The sequence below is a fragment of the Grus americana genome, chromosome 3, assembly GCF_028858705.1.
Source record: "Grus americana isolate bGruAme1 chromosome 3, bGruAme1.mat, whole genome shotgun sequence".
Classification (NCBI taxonomy): Eukaryota; Metazoa; Chordata; class Aves; order Gruiformes; family Gruidae; genus Grus; species Grus americana.
Genome location: NC_072854.1, coordinates 36,470,654 through 36,483,754, shown reverse-complemented (window position 1 = coordinate 36,483,754; position 13,101 = coordinate 36,470,654). Strand labels below are relative to the sequence as shown.

The following is a 13,101-nucleotide window of genomic DNA, read 5'->3' as shown; positions in this document are numbered from 1 at the left end:
CATCTGCTTTTTGTAAGACAAGTCCATTGAAGAGCTATCAGAATCTAAATTACAGATGCCTGTGATGGTAGGCAACCCCCTGAAAGACTGAAAGATTTATTTCAAGGGTGCAATGCAACGCAAACACCTAAAAGGGGTAAAAATCACATACATTTTAAGATCTTTGGAGTCAGAGAAATGTGTAGACAATCAGAAGATCTCAGCAGCTAGTAATCTGTGCTTCATGCTAGAAAGGAATGTGAGAAAGTCTTCCTGCTGTGTGAGGTGAAGGGAATTGTAAATCTGGCAATCGCTTTGTCTCAAACCAATGAATAAGTCATATGAGCCAGGTATACGAGAGGCATCTCTCTACAGTCTCTGAATATTTCACCAGCCAGTCTTCCATGTCTGATGCTTCAAAAGACATGGGTGGAAATCAGAGATTTTCTTAAATGATTGAGGGGCAGAGGGGGAAGATGCTTCTAGACCATGAAACTTGATTGCATACTCACCTCTGCAGAGCTGCAAATGTTAAGTGTTCTGGTTTACTAAGGGAAGGCATGAATACATACAGACCTGCTGGTCTTCTCCCACATTCCTAACTGGCATATCAGCTGGGAACATCATTAGATTAGCCACTATTAAATTATTCTGATAACCGCTGTTACCTTCATTGACTTGCCTAATATGTCACCTTGTACTTCAAAAAACACTATTTGTATTCAGGGGATGGGAAATTTTTACAGATTGGGTTCTTTTGGATCAGACAGGGAACATCATCTGAAGGAGCCAAACCTGAGAGTTGAATGACATGAGATACCTGCTTTACCATTCAAGAACATATCATTATCATTGCCTAACAAAACAGTGTCTGTGGTACCGGAACTAGCACTGGATGACTTTGTCGTAACAAAAGCTCCTTTAAAAAAAAAATTACAGGCTTTGGGGGTGTTGATTGAATGAGCAAAATCTTAGATGACTGTTAGCTTAATGATAGTCCAGTCACGTATTCCCATACTAGATGAATTGCTTGGTACATCTAAAGTCTTGTGGCAAATCCCTAAAGTAGAGTTGGATATTTTTAAGTTGTCCTCCCCCCACCAAAATCCTTTATTGTCAGCTTAAAAAAAAAAAAAGTCAAAATTCGAGGGATGGAAGCAGTGTCAATTAGTTTGAAACTTAATTCCTGTTATCCAGTCAGTGAATGTGAAATTGCAAAGCTATAGTAACCAAATACACTTTTTGTTTTGTATTGAACTTAAATAGGGGAATAAAAATGTATTTGTGCCTTGCTGGTCACAGTCTCCACTAGGAGACTCTGGTGGTCCTACAGAACGTTCTCTCCCAGGTTTCCAAACTTAGATTTGCTATTAAATCAATTAGCACAGCCACAGTTAATTTGAAGCATCTTTGGTCTGCTTGCAAGATTTTGGTCTTAGTAATTATTAGTAAACTCAGTCCCATACGTGACTGTCTACACACATGGGTTTACTCTCAGTAAGTATGTATATATTTTGTATATTCTGTGTTTTCAACTGTAGTCTTCATTTGATCTAGTTCTGTAAGTATCGCATAACTCGATGTTCATGGGCATTCAGAACTGGCTTAATTCAGTGATTTGTCATCTAGATTCAGGGAATGTATTCATTACCCCAGAGAGTAAAATTTGCCATAGAAATATCAAGAGTGTGAGAAGGTTAAAGCTTTTTAGGCAATTTTGAGTTGCAGCAAGTCCTGGGATAGTTTTAAATTGCACGTGCAAATACAGGTGGTACTTGTTTTGTGGCCTGTGTATTATCCCTGCTAGTCCTGACTTAATACAGCTGTTGATGAAAAACATGTTCTCAGTGTATTTTTGTCATTCATTCTTCCAAGGAATAAATGAGGTTGTGGCTTTGGTGTTGTAGTGTTAGGGCAGTTTCACGTGTTGTATTTCCCAGGTACAAATAAGCATTAAGGAGACTTTTGAAGAAACAGGGTAATAAACCTTAAGTGGTTGCTACAGCCAACTGTTTCAGAGCTTAGGAATTTCACAAAAATAGTATTTTCGCTGCAGAACGACAGCACAGACCTTTGTAAATGTTTAAATTGTGGCTCATTATCCAGGGCTGAGATTCACTGAAGGAACTTTGACTGTCGTGGCACCTATATGATTGGGGACCAAGGTCCTTAGTTTCCAAAGTAGAATGCAGTATCCTACCAAATCCTCAGTTTACTGAGCAGTGTGTGGGATTTAGGTGTCTTAGGGGGTGATCCAGGAGAAAAAATACACTGAATGGTGGGCTGTCTAGTGAAATCCACTGTGTGATAATGTACGTAGAGATATATTTGAAATGCAGTTTCTTACTCAGAGCTGCAATGAGACATCTGGATCCCTTGTGTGGTAAGGCACCTTTGCAATAACGGAGGGAGGTCCCTGCTCTCCTCAAAGGAGGATGCAGGAGCAGGTGGCACTCATCTTTTGGGATTGCCTTAACTAATGTTAAGCTGTTGAGCTGGGAAATGGAAGACCTAGATTCTGTTCTCTCCTCGGTGGCAAGCTGTTCAATTCAACGTCTGCCACTTACCCCAGGAGGGCATCTCAGCTGTAAATGTCTAGACAGGACTTTTTCTCAACTTCCTCTTGAAATTGTGCCACTGTGGAGAGGTGTGAATCTGTAGCCTGTGCATTTAGGCACTTCTGCTAGGCTTGTTTTCTTGGGTGTGGAAATCACGTTCTAGGTAAATGAGACAGTGATAGAAATGGCCTTTGGCTTCAAGCTTCAGGCAAGCTCTTCGCCTTGCAGGATTAGTGCTGTTATGTCATAAATAAAAGCTGTACACCACTCAGTTGCTGTTGTAGGATCTGTTTTCTTTCAGGTGTTCTAAGTTACTTCTTAATAGACCTGACACTGTTGGTTTGTTAGGAATGCCAAGGTTGGCACTTGGATGGGATGTGCTGCAGCTTAGCCTCACACTTGTAGTTCCTGTAGGCTTTAAGCAGAAGTTTCTCAATTCTGAGAATGTATGAGGGGAAAAAGAAAACTACAGGGAGTTAAGAATCTTCCAGATCAAAAAGGAGGTGTCTAGTAATGTTAGGTGGATGCACAGGTTTTTGTTTGGTTATTGATTGGGTTTTTGTTAGTGTTGCAATTTAGACATGAAGTACTGGTGTTCCTTGAGTCTGACCCCGGATAGGTTTGTGGTGTTACAGTGCTGCCGTTGATTTTTATTTTTTGGACTTATGTAGTTTCCTTTAAGCCTGCTTTAAGCAGTCCCTCTCAGGCCTGAGCTCTGCTGATTCAAGCTGCTGGAGCCTTAGAGAATAGATGTATTAGCTGGTAAAGACTAGCCTTACAGCATTTAAGAAAGCCTTGTGTAATGCAGAATTTAATCAAGTAGGACTACAGGTGCCTTTAAATAAAAAATGGTTCTCCTGGTCAACAGAATTTAAAAAAATAAACACCAACAAACAAAACAAAAAAACCCCAAACAAAACCACCAACAAAAGATCTTTCATGACTAGGTGTTTCTCTCCTGTCTTACTGGATTGACACTCACTGCGATTTGCATCTTTGAGAAGTCAGGCTTTGCTGTAGCCGGTAGCAGGCTTTCTTCTGTCTGACATGATTCGTGTGCCTCAGGGGCCTCCTGTGTGCCTGAACACCTGTTAAGGTCAGACTTTTGCTTACTTGTAATCTTAATGTGTTCCTCCTAGTGATTGTGAAGAGTTTATTTGGACTGATTCTTGTTATGTTACCTTAGTGCTAAGACAGTCTTTCTGAGCACTGTCATGTATTATGGTGTTCTTTGCACCACACTCTGGGTGAATCGTGGTTCTGGAACCCACTTGGAACTCAGTGCAGAGGTGGCCTTAGTCCTTCCATCGTATTCTGAAGAGTGCTTTGAAATACTGATACAAAAAGAATGTTTTTACGATCTTGTATTAAATTCACAGATGCGAATATTTCAAAATCTTCCTACCTTTGGGACTTTATCTGACTTGCTGAAAGGCTAAGCCACGTTAGCCTTTGACACTTAAAGGTCACACTATATATCTCCAGCTGTTGTGAATTCGATGATGAGGTTTTTTTCTAAATGCCAAAGCACATTTCATCAGAGCATATAGAAATACCATGAGTATATTTCAGGAATGTGTTACAACTCGAGCTCTGTAAACTAGTGATTTGAAGCAACCTTCTGATTCTTTTTGAGGAGGAGAAAGAAAAAAAATCATCGCCAAACCTATTCTCCCCCTCTCCCACCTTCAGCTTCCTTTGAAATGACAGCCAGCTCTTTGTGAAAGAAAAGCTTTAATCTCTCCCAGAAACACTATTGTTCTCTGTATCACTGAGTAAATGTTGCTTGCCCTGGAAGCCAGATTGGTACTTCAGGAATAGTGGATGATTTCTTATGGCAGTGTAACTGTTACTTCTTGAACTGGTGTTTGTTGTTCTTATGCCCTCTGTCCCACTTTTATGGAAACTATCAGAAAAGAAGAAAAAAACACCTTGAAAATTGCAAAGCCTGAGAGGGAGGCTGACCTGCCGTTGCATCAGTGTTGGAGAAGATACAGGGTACAGTTGCATTTCTTGGCTGTTTTTGAAAAACTCCGATCCTGGGGCTAAGACATGCTTTTTCATTGAGACCTAGAAGGACAACAACATCTTTGATTGCTGTAGTTGCTGTAAGGTGGGATGAGGCTTCATACAGATTTTCAGGTGTCCTAGAAAAAAAAATGTGATTTAACTGGGGCATAGTTTCATCTAGATCTCTGTACCAGAATCCTAGCTGTTGCTTTCACTCTAGGCACTTTTCTGTTGGAAGCTCGTGATGGATAGTCCCACACTTCATGTAAAATGCATTACTTACATTTTATGTAAATAGGCATTTAATCCAGAACTGGGAAGCTTGTGACTTGCATGTATTCTTTCCAATATGTTTATTAATTAGCAACAGGTGATGAAACTTAGACCTTAAATATGAACATTTTTTAAACAAAGTAAGGATTTAAACACTTTTCTGTTTATTTCACAAAATGTTAAATAGCTTATTCAAAGATTTGACTAGTGTGATGAGCGTGGTTTCTTCTATTTGTATTAAAAACCATACATTAAAACAGGTATAGTGTAAGCAGCTGAATTGGGAAGTGTCAATTTTCTAACAAGTTAAAGTTTTTGCAGTTGCAGTTTTAATATCAATTTAATACTACTCTGTGATTCTATGATTTTGTCCGACTTCATTTAAAATTGTCAGCCCAGAAGGAGATTACTTGAGATTTTTAGGATGGAGTCTGGCTTTAACTGCACAAAGTTCTATTTCCTTTTTTTGTTCTTTTTTCTTCTAAAGAAAATTTGTCACAGCTAAAAGAAAAATGGGGACAAAACTTTTTGTTCTTGGGAGTTTGGAGATTGAAGGACATCTTACTGGAACCTCATGTAAATAGTTATGAATCCTTTCAGCAAGATAAAGTTACTTTGACTACTTTGCATTATATTGCCAGATCAAAACTTAAATGTAATCATTCCCCTTAACAGGAACGTTAATGGGGAACAGCGCTCTAAAGTTCTTGGTATGAAAAGCTTTTTCAAAGTACTTAAGCTGTTGTTGAACATACACTACCAACAGGCATAAGCTACTTTATCTGTGGAGCTAACAAACCTGTCAGCTGATCTTTTGCTTATGTTCTTGGTTGAAGTTAAGAAAGTACTGCAGAGTTAATAATCGGGGTGGGGGGGGCCAGCAGGGAGAAAAAGGAAACAAAACCAAAAAAGCTTGTAGCCTTGCAGCAGGGTAAAAATGTTACTGAAACTGAAAACTTTTTAGCTATAGAATTGTTTGGATTATGACTTCTTTTGCACAGCATTGAATGTCTTATACTGTCTTACTAAGTTGACCAGAAGCTTGGGTTGGCTTCTCTAATGAAGTCTCAGACTTGATGGGACAGTGCTTGTTATCTGAAATATAAAAATGCAAAGCTGTACTTCAGAAAGCTAGTGAGGATTTCTTAGCAAGACTTGAGACGAGCTACTTAGCATGACCAACTTAATGTATTTTTTTTTACCACAAATTAAAGAGAAAATATCTGAAAAGGGAGAAAATACCACAGCTTGTTTATGTAGTTTTCAGGCAAACACACACAATACCTTTCTTAGCGTTATTTAATTTTTAGAGAAAGGACTGTGTATTGTTACTTAAAAATTGATTATCAATTAATTTTAAATTTCCTTTTTAATCTCTATACATCTATGTCAGGTACATGAAGCGAGGCAATCATAAATAAAGCTTGATAGACAATTTTGAAAAGCTGTAGTGGTTATGCCTGGGTATTCCTGAAGTAATAGTTGTGAAGACCAAAAGTTTTATTTCACTAGAAAATCTCCGTCTCTATACTTAAGAAAAGACTGTGTTGGATGGATCTTGTGATGGTGCAGGACTGCTCACTGAAAGCTTATTTACTTACTACTCTGCTGCAGTAGCTTTCGTTAGACTATGCTCTCACTTTTTGTGCAGTGAAGTATGTACTGCTTTCATATGATCAAAAGAATAGAACTTGTTTGTGAATACTCACTTACTTTTAGGTCCCTTGATTTCCTGACCAGTCTTGAAGTTTAGACCCAAGCTCTTATAACTGTGCTATAGTAAAGAAAAAAAAAAAAAAGACAACTATTTTTGGTCCTTAGTTTTCTTTTCAGGATGTTTCTTGAGAAGCTTTGGGCTGAGGAAAAAAACCCAACAGATTTGATATGCTTGTTTTGAAGGTGATCTCTGAAATTCCTTTATTTCATTTGATTGCCTTCGAAAACAAATGGGAGTAGTAGAATCAGCAAGCAGGTACTAACCCACCTTGTAAGGTAACCTCTTCTGGTTACGTGATGATTATAGTTGTATAGCTCTAAAGTGCTGCTGCTATTTCAAATGGTGTCTTAACGAAACTGGTTATGCTTCTTAGAAATGCTGGCACAAAATCAGGAAATGTAGTGATATACATTATAGCAGAGCAATAGTTGTATTTAAAACATTAAGCTTGTTTTTTAAATTGAAAATATGTACTGTCACGCATCCAGTAAGAAAGCTTGAAGCACGTGGATACATTCATACTAGTTCTGCTTTACTTTCACTATGTGAAGTTACCATGGTGAATGTATGGCCTTTTCAGAGCCAGATACTAGTTAATCTGTGTAAATGCAGATAAATGTTTTATAATAAATAAATAACCTACATGTTGATGTTAAGGTTGACATTTCCAGCCATATAGACATTAAGAAATACGGACAAGATTGCTGAAGCTAATGTCTGAGTTTTTTGTCTCCGAGTCTGTAGCTAGCTGGTTGTCTAATGTACAGTTGTCTGGTACTATTCTTGGTTCCATGTGTTTCTTTCCAAGTGGGTCCTTAATTACTTTTATAGGATGTATGGTAGTTGCATTGCATGGTCCTTTTTCAAGCTTATGCATTTTCCCCAACTTTCTGACACTCAATATATCTTTTGAAATAGAAATACTTTCTTAGCTTTGTGAGCTTTGGATCTATTTGTAGATTTATTTGAAGCTATTAGCATAAGCAGTGCCTGAAATTTGTTATGTACAAAACTTGACCATAAAAAGGTCAAGTTCAAGCACCCATAAGAATTTTCGTGATTTTTACAATGGAAATTGTAGAGGGTGTAATTTTGACCCTGTTTGAAGTTAATGGAGAGCGTGCACTACGATTGAAGAATCAGACCATCTGGATGCAGTGATGTGTTGGTTGTTTCTCCCCTCCAGTCTCTGCCCTCTTCCCACATGTCTTATGTTTTTATATAAATCAGTGAGAAAATTTGGGAACCCCTGTGGAGGTGATAGTAGTAATGTATTTCATAATGGCAATGATGTCTAGTTTTTGTGAATTTGGACACACACATCCCCTGTTAATGACTGAATGTTTTAGTACAGTTTAATCCTTGTTTTGCTTAGAATTTACTGTCAGTGTTGTGGTATCAAATGATTCAGGTCAAAAGGGTTTCTTCCTGCAAATTGTCAATCAAGCAGAGGCTACTAAGTTACAATCGGATTTTTCTATGTGTTCCTGCTCCTTCAGAGAGCTGGTTGTTGATGCTGTCCTTTATTTTTTAGCTTTGAGTGGACACTTCATTACAGGCAATTCCTATGCTATGCCTCCTTATGTCTGTGTATCTTAATGTTTTTCCTGCCCCATCTTCTGAGGTCTGATCTTTTACAATACGGTTCCTTACTTTCTAATGCTACTTGCAATGCAACCTGATAAACTCTGAAGCCCTAACAACATTATCATATCACTTACAACATTGTTTCCATTTTGTTAATCAGTAAACCTGCACGGCCTGCCTAGATCTTTGTTGGCAACTACTTGATTAGTTTTAGCCTAAATTACGTACCAAAAAATTGGAGTCCCTGTCAGAAGAGCAACATGGAAGATGAGATTCCATCTAGGACAGCCCAGCAGAATACTCTGTGCATGGAGTTTCTGCCACATGAGGTGATTTTTTTGACTATTGTCCAAAAGGCATAATGCTTGTTTATATGGACAATGTATTGTAATCTCCAGTGTTAACTAGAGATTTAAAAACGGTTCTTATGTTGTGGCCCTCATAAAGTCTGAAGAGACTTCCAGTTTTGCTGGGATTATTTGGGATTATATTTTTAGATCAGGTTTTGTGGTCATCTGAAATACAGAATGACTTAGAATAAGATTATAGATGCATTATTTTTGAATCAGTCAGTGTGTAGTCCTACTGAAATGTTTTTGAAATTTTCAAGAGATTCCACCTTTGAATAGTACATAAGAGCACATCCTGAAGAGCAAAGCCAGCATAATGCTCTAGTAGTCCAAGTAGAAGCCAATACTGAGTTTGCAGGATGTTTATTAAGAAAACTTTTCTTAAACAAAAAAAAGATGCTCTAAATGCTTTTTATATAACCTTTAGATAACTGAGGCATCCACAGGGTAGGTGATCTGTGAGATCTTTAACTGATATGTTTATCTTTCAAGGCAAATACAGCATTCATGAATGGATAACTGACTTGGGTGGTAGGAAGATAGAAACATTTTTAGTAAACATTTTGCTCTTAATTACTTCTTGTCCTTTTCCCACCATTTGATCCTTTGTTACTGGAAGCAGTGTAGAAGCCCTGTTGTTGGAGTTTTTGGGTTTGTTTTTTTGTTTGTTTGTTTGTTTTTTATTTTTTTTAACTGGCTTAAAAATTAAGTGTTCTTTCCACTCCTCCAAATCCGCAGCAACCTCTTCTAACTTTGCAGAAAGTCTGTAGATATTTTTTAGCTTACCATGGAAGCATGCTGTGATCAGAGATTGTTCCTTGTTACTTATAGCGAAGGAGAACATAAACCTGCAAAGGAACTTCAAAATACTTGGACTGACTTGACTCAAGCAGCTGCGACGTAGTTTCATCACTTATGAAAGAGGTTATATGTTTTAATAACAATTAGTTAACTTTTGCTTTTTTTGCTGGTTCTAGAAAGTTGTTCTAGCATACCATTGTTGTGATTGTTAGAATCTGAATTTCAGTTTTTGAGTTTGAATGTTGCTTGTGACTAATTTTCATTTGTTCCTATGCATTTGAGTTGTTCTCTTCCTGCTAAAGGTCTTTTTGTATAGGCATGCAAAATAGTCCTCTTTCCTTAGTGTCCATGTGAATAAACTGAGCTCTTAGGGTTTCCATTACTGCGATGAGTGGAAACATTTCTCTGTGGCTGTTCCACTTGGAAATTACTTATCTTGAACATGGGAGGCAAAAATTATGTGTACTGCTTTGGAAGCGTTTGTTCTTATCATTGTTGTCTAGCATGTATGCGCTTTCTCTTCTGGATATACTTCGGTGTATTTTAGGATTATAGTTTTCTTCTTCTTGTTGCATTGTATGTGATGCATCACAATGGATACACAGTGATATTTCTCCCAGTGTTTCCAACTAATTGTCTCAGTCCCTTAATGTGAAAAACAGGAGACAATGTTACCTACCTCAGGCTAGTAGAGGCTTAATGCACTGACTTTTTAAACAGTGCTGATGACCTGTGTTGGAAGGTGTGATAGAGAAGCATAGTGTTATTGTGTGTGAACTGAGTTCCATTATTTTTTCTGGCAGAGTGTTAGTTATTTCTAATAATCTTACTAGGTTCATGACCTATTGCATTTTGTCCTGTTGGCTTGTAATTGCTTCGGTTGATACCATTTGTGCTGTGTCCCAAATCTGTTCTCAGTGGATGATTTCCTAATGTTCATTTCATCAACGGGCTCTTACTTTTTCTGTAGTCAGTAACAGAAAGGCCTGACTTGAGGAACTTCACTGATAACATCCTTTTAGTTCTGTACGTCTTTCCAAAACCACTAAGTGTTATTCTTTCCTTAGTAAGTTTACTTACTCTGCATTTCTCCTACTAAGCACAATCTGTTCCATTTGAATTAAGTTTTCAGTGCCATATCATGGCTGTGAAATCTAGCTAGGTTGAATGAATTATATTTTCTTGGTATTAAAAAAAATCAATTATTTTACTGAAGCAAGTCTGAGTTTATCTGGTACTCTCTGCTCTTGATTGATTTTCATTTTACTCAATTTATCTTTTTTTTTTCCTTTTTTTCTCCCGTGTCTTTTACTTTTCTTAAAAACTAGGTTTTAAGTCTTTCATAATATCTGTTGGTAACAGGTCAGAAAGGCTTATTATTGAGCTCACTCTGTCTTTAGGTGGTATTACTCTGTTTTAATACAACGAATTATTTTTTGGATCAAAGGCATGTTACTTTGTGTATTAGTTTCACAGCTCTGTTCTGCCTGGTTTGGGGGAAAACAGTAAGATGTCTTCAAAGCTGAGAGGGAAAAAGTAACTTCCCTTTTTCATTCTCTTATTTCATCAACATTCCTTCTTTTCATGATGTACCAATGTGCATCTGTTTCCTTGCTAGTGAAAATATGGACAAATAGTGAGACTAAAAGTAATCGTAGCTTAGTCCTCAGTGTATAGCATCACTGGTTCTTTCCTGTTTGTGACTGAAGAGTCCTTCCTACTTTGCTACCAGCAGCATCTTACTCTTGGCAGCCCTCTCACTCTTCCTCACTCTTGGCACCCTTTGTTGGGACAGCTCTTAATTGACCAGTGCTTTTTCTGCTCTCGTGAGTAGTCTTTTCCCTTCACCACTGATCTCCTTTTATTCAGCAGGGGAAGGTTCCAGACAGAATAAACAGTTTATCTTCTTTGGGATATAGTCTTCATATAGTTCTTGCGTCTTTGATTTAAAAGGGATGGAATGGGGAAAGCAGCTTTCCTTCTTGCTGAAGTTCTTTAACTTGCTGAAGTTACAGCTTCACTGCTTTACTACAGCTTCCCTTCTGCAACTTAACACTTAGTTTCTATTCCAAATGACCACCTCCTCTGTGTTAGCTTTATTACTGAAGAAATTCCATTGTAAAGTGTCATTTATTAATGCCAAAATACTTTCATTTAAAAAAAATTCTACTGGGTAGCACACTCTGGCAGGCTTTACTCTTTAATTTGTAACATTAATTATATCTTACAAGCTTATCTCCAACAGTAATTTTTGTTCTTATAATATTAAGGATCTTTATTTCCAAGTAATTGTACATCACACTTGAGGGGTTTTACCAAAAGGTCTTGCTGCTGTCCTTTCCAAGAGCGCTTTCTAAACCAGATTCTGGCCACATTTAGAGTAAAACTATTTGCACTATGTTAATCACTGAGTAGTAGATCACTATTCTTTTCTTTTACATAAGAAGAGAGTGTCTTCCAACTCACACTCTAATTCCCAGGGGTTTCTTGAAAATGGTCCATCCAAACCATTTCTTGCTGGGAAGGATAAAAAAAGCCCATCATCATAATAGTTCGATTTTTTTCCCTTCTATTTATTTTTCCCCTCACCATGGTTAGCAAATAGTTCTTCTCACAACATGTCTTGTTTTCCTTATAAAACAAAAAGTCTTGAAATCTTAGGTTCTAGGAGAACCCTGAAATTCTGTTTATGAAGGACTTGAATGTTAGGAAGCTTGATACTTTGGAGGAAGGCAAAGGGAACAGAAATCTCTGTGTAAGTACTCCTTTTCCAGGTGTTTACTGTACATCTGCAAAGCTCATTCTTGGGTTGAAGTTCCTTCCCCTTTCCACCTGCCTCCTCAGACCGTCTGCCTTTAATACGGTGAGCTTTCTGCATACAAAAAGCAGCACAAAGTTGTAACTTTGCCTTGGTTGTTGGATCTTGCTTGGCCTAAATTAATTCTGCATTCCTAGCTGTTGTGATGTTAGTGTCACTCGCTTGAAGCTCTGTTTTTATTTTCCATCTCTTTCTATAGGCTACTTCTGTTCATTTCTTCTGGAATAATTGGCAAAATAGAACATAAAACTCACATTGGTTTATGTTCCTCTTTTGCTAATCCAGAAACTCATTTAACTTTTATGGAAAGTATTTGTAGTAAGGAAAGACCTTTATCAAATACCTGAAAGCACTGGTAATAGGTGTAGCAGCCTCTACTACTGGGAGGGTGTGCAGGGGTGTGGGTGTGGATGTGTTTTAAGACTGTGGGCAAAAGGTTTAGACTTCTTGCCTTTGTCTCAGCCTGTAAGACAGTGAGAACAGTACCTACCTCACAGGTTTTTTGAGGCTTGGTTCATTAACTTTTTAAAATAATGCTCATGGCCTCTGGAAGGTGCTATGCTAGTGTTACTGCCTGCAGGCTGAATACCATTGTTTTTTCTGGCAGTATATAGGCCTGCCACAGTTAGGGAAAAAATTTTGTTTGGTGTCTCTTTAAAGAAAATGCAAAAGTGCTTTGCTGGGGAGAATAGAAAGGGGCTTTCTGAAGAGGTGCTGAAGACATGAAAATTCAGAGTGGTGATTGGTCACCTCTGCTTGATTGACAGGTTGCAGGGAAAAACAAAAACCCATTTGTTCTGGCTTAATGGAACTGGAAAACAGAAAATGAGTATCAGGTAAAAATTCCTTTTTTAAAATCTTTGCAGTTCTCCTTTAAAAAGTGGAGTTTTTACACAAATCTATACCTCCCCCACTCCAATAAATTAGGGGTAGGAATTACAGAAACAGGCAGTTGCTAAGTTGTGTAATGTGGGTTGTCTATGTCAGTGCGTTTTCTAGCGGGCAGGT

General features: G+C 37.8%; 1 protein-coding gene across 2 annotated transcripts in view; it reads left to right on the top strand.

Moving 5' to 3' along the window:
- The window catches only part of PHIP (pleckstrin homology domain interacting protein), a 121,552-nt gene that overhangs the window by 50,933 nt on the left and 57,518 nt on the right, over positions 1-13,101 (top strand). The window lies entirely within an intron of this gene.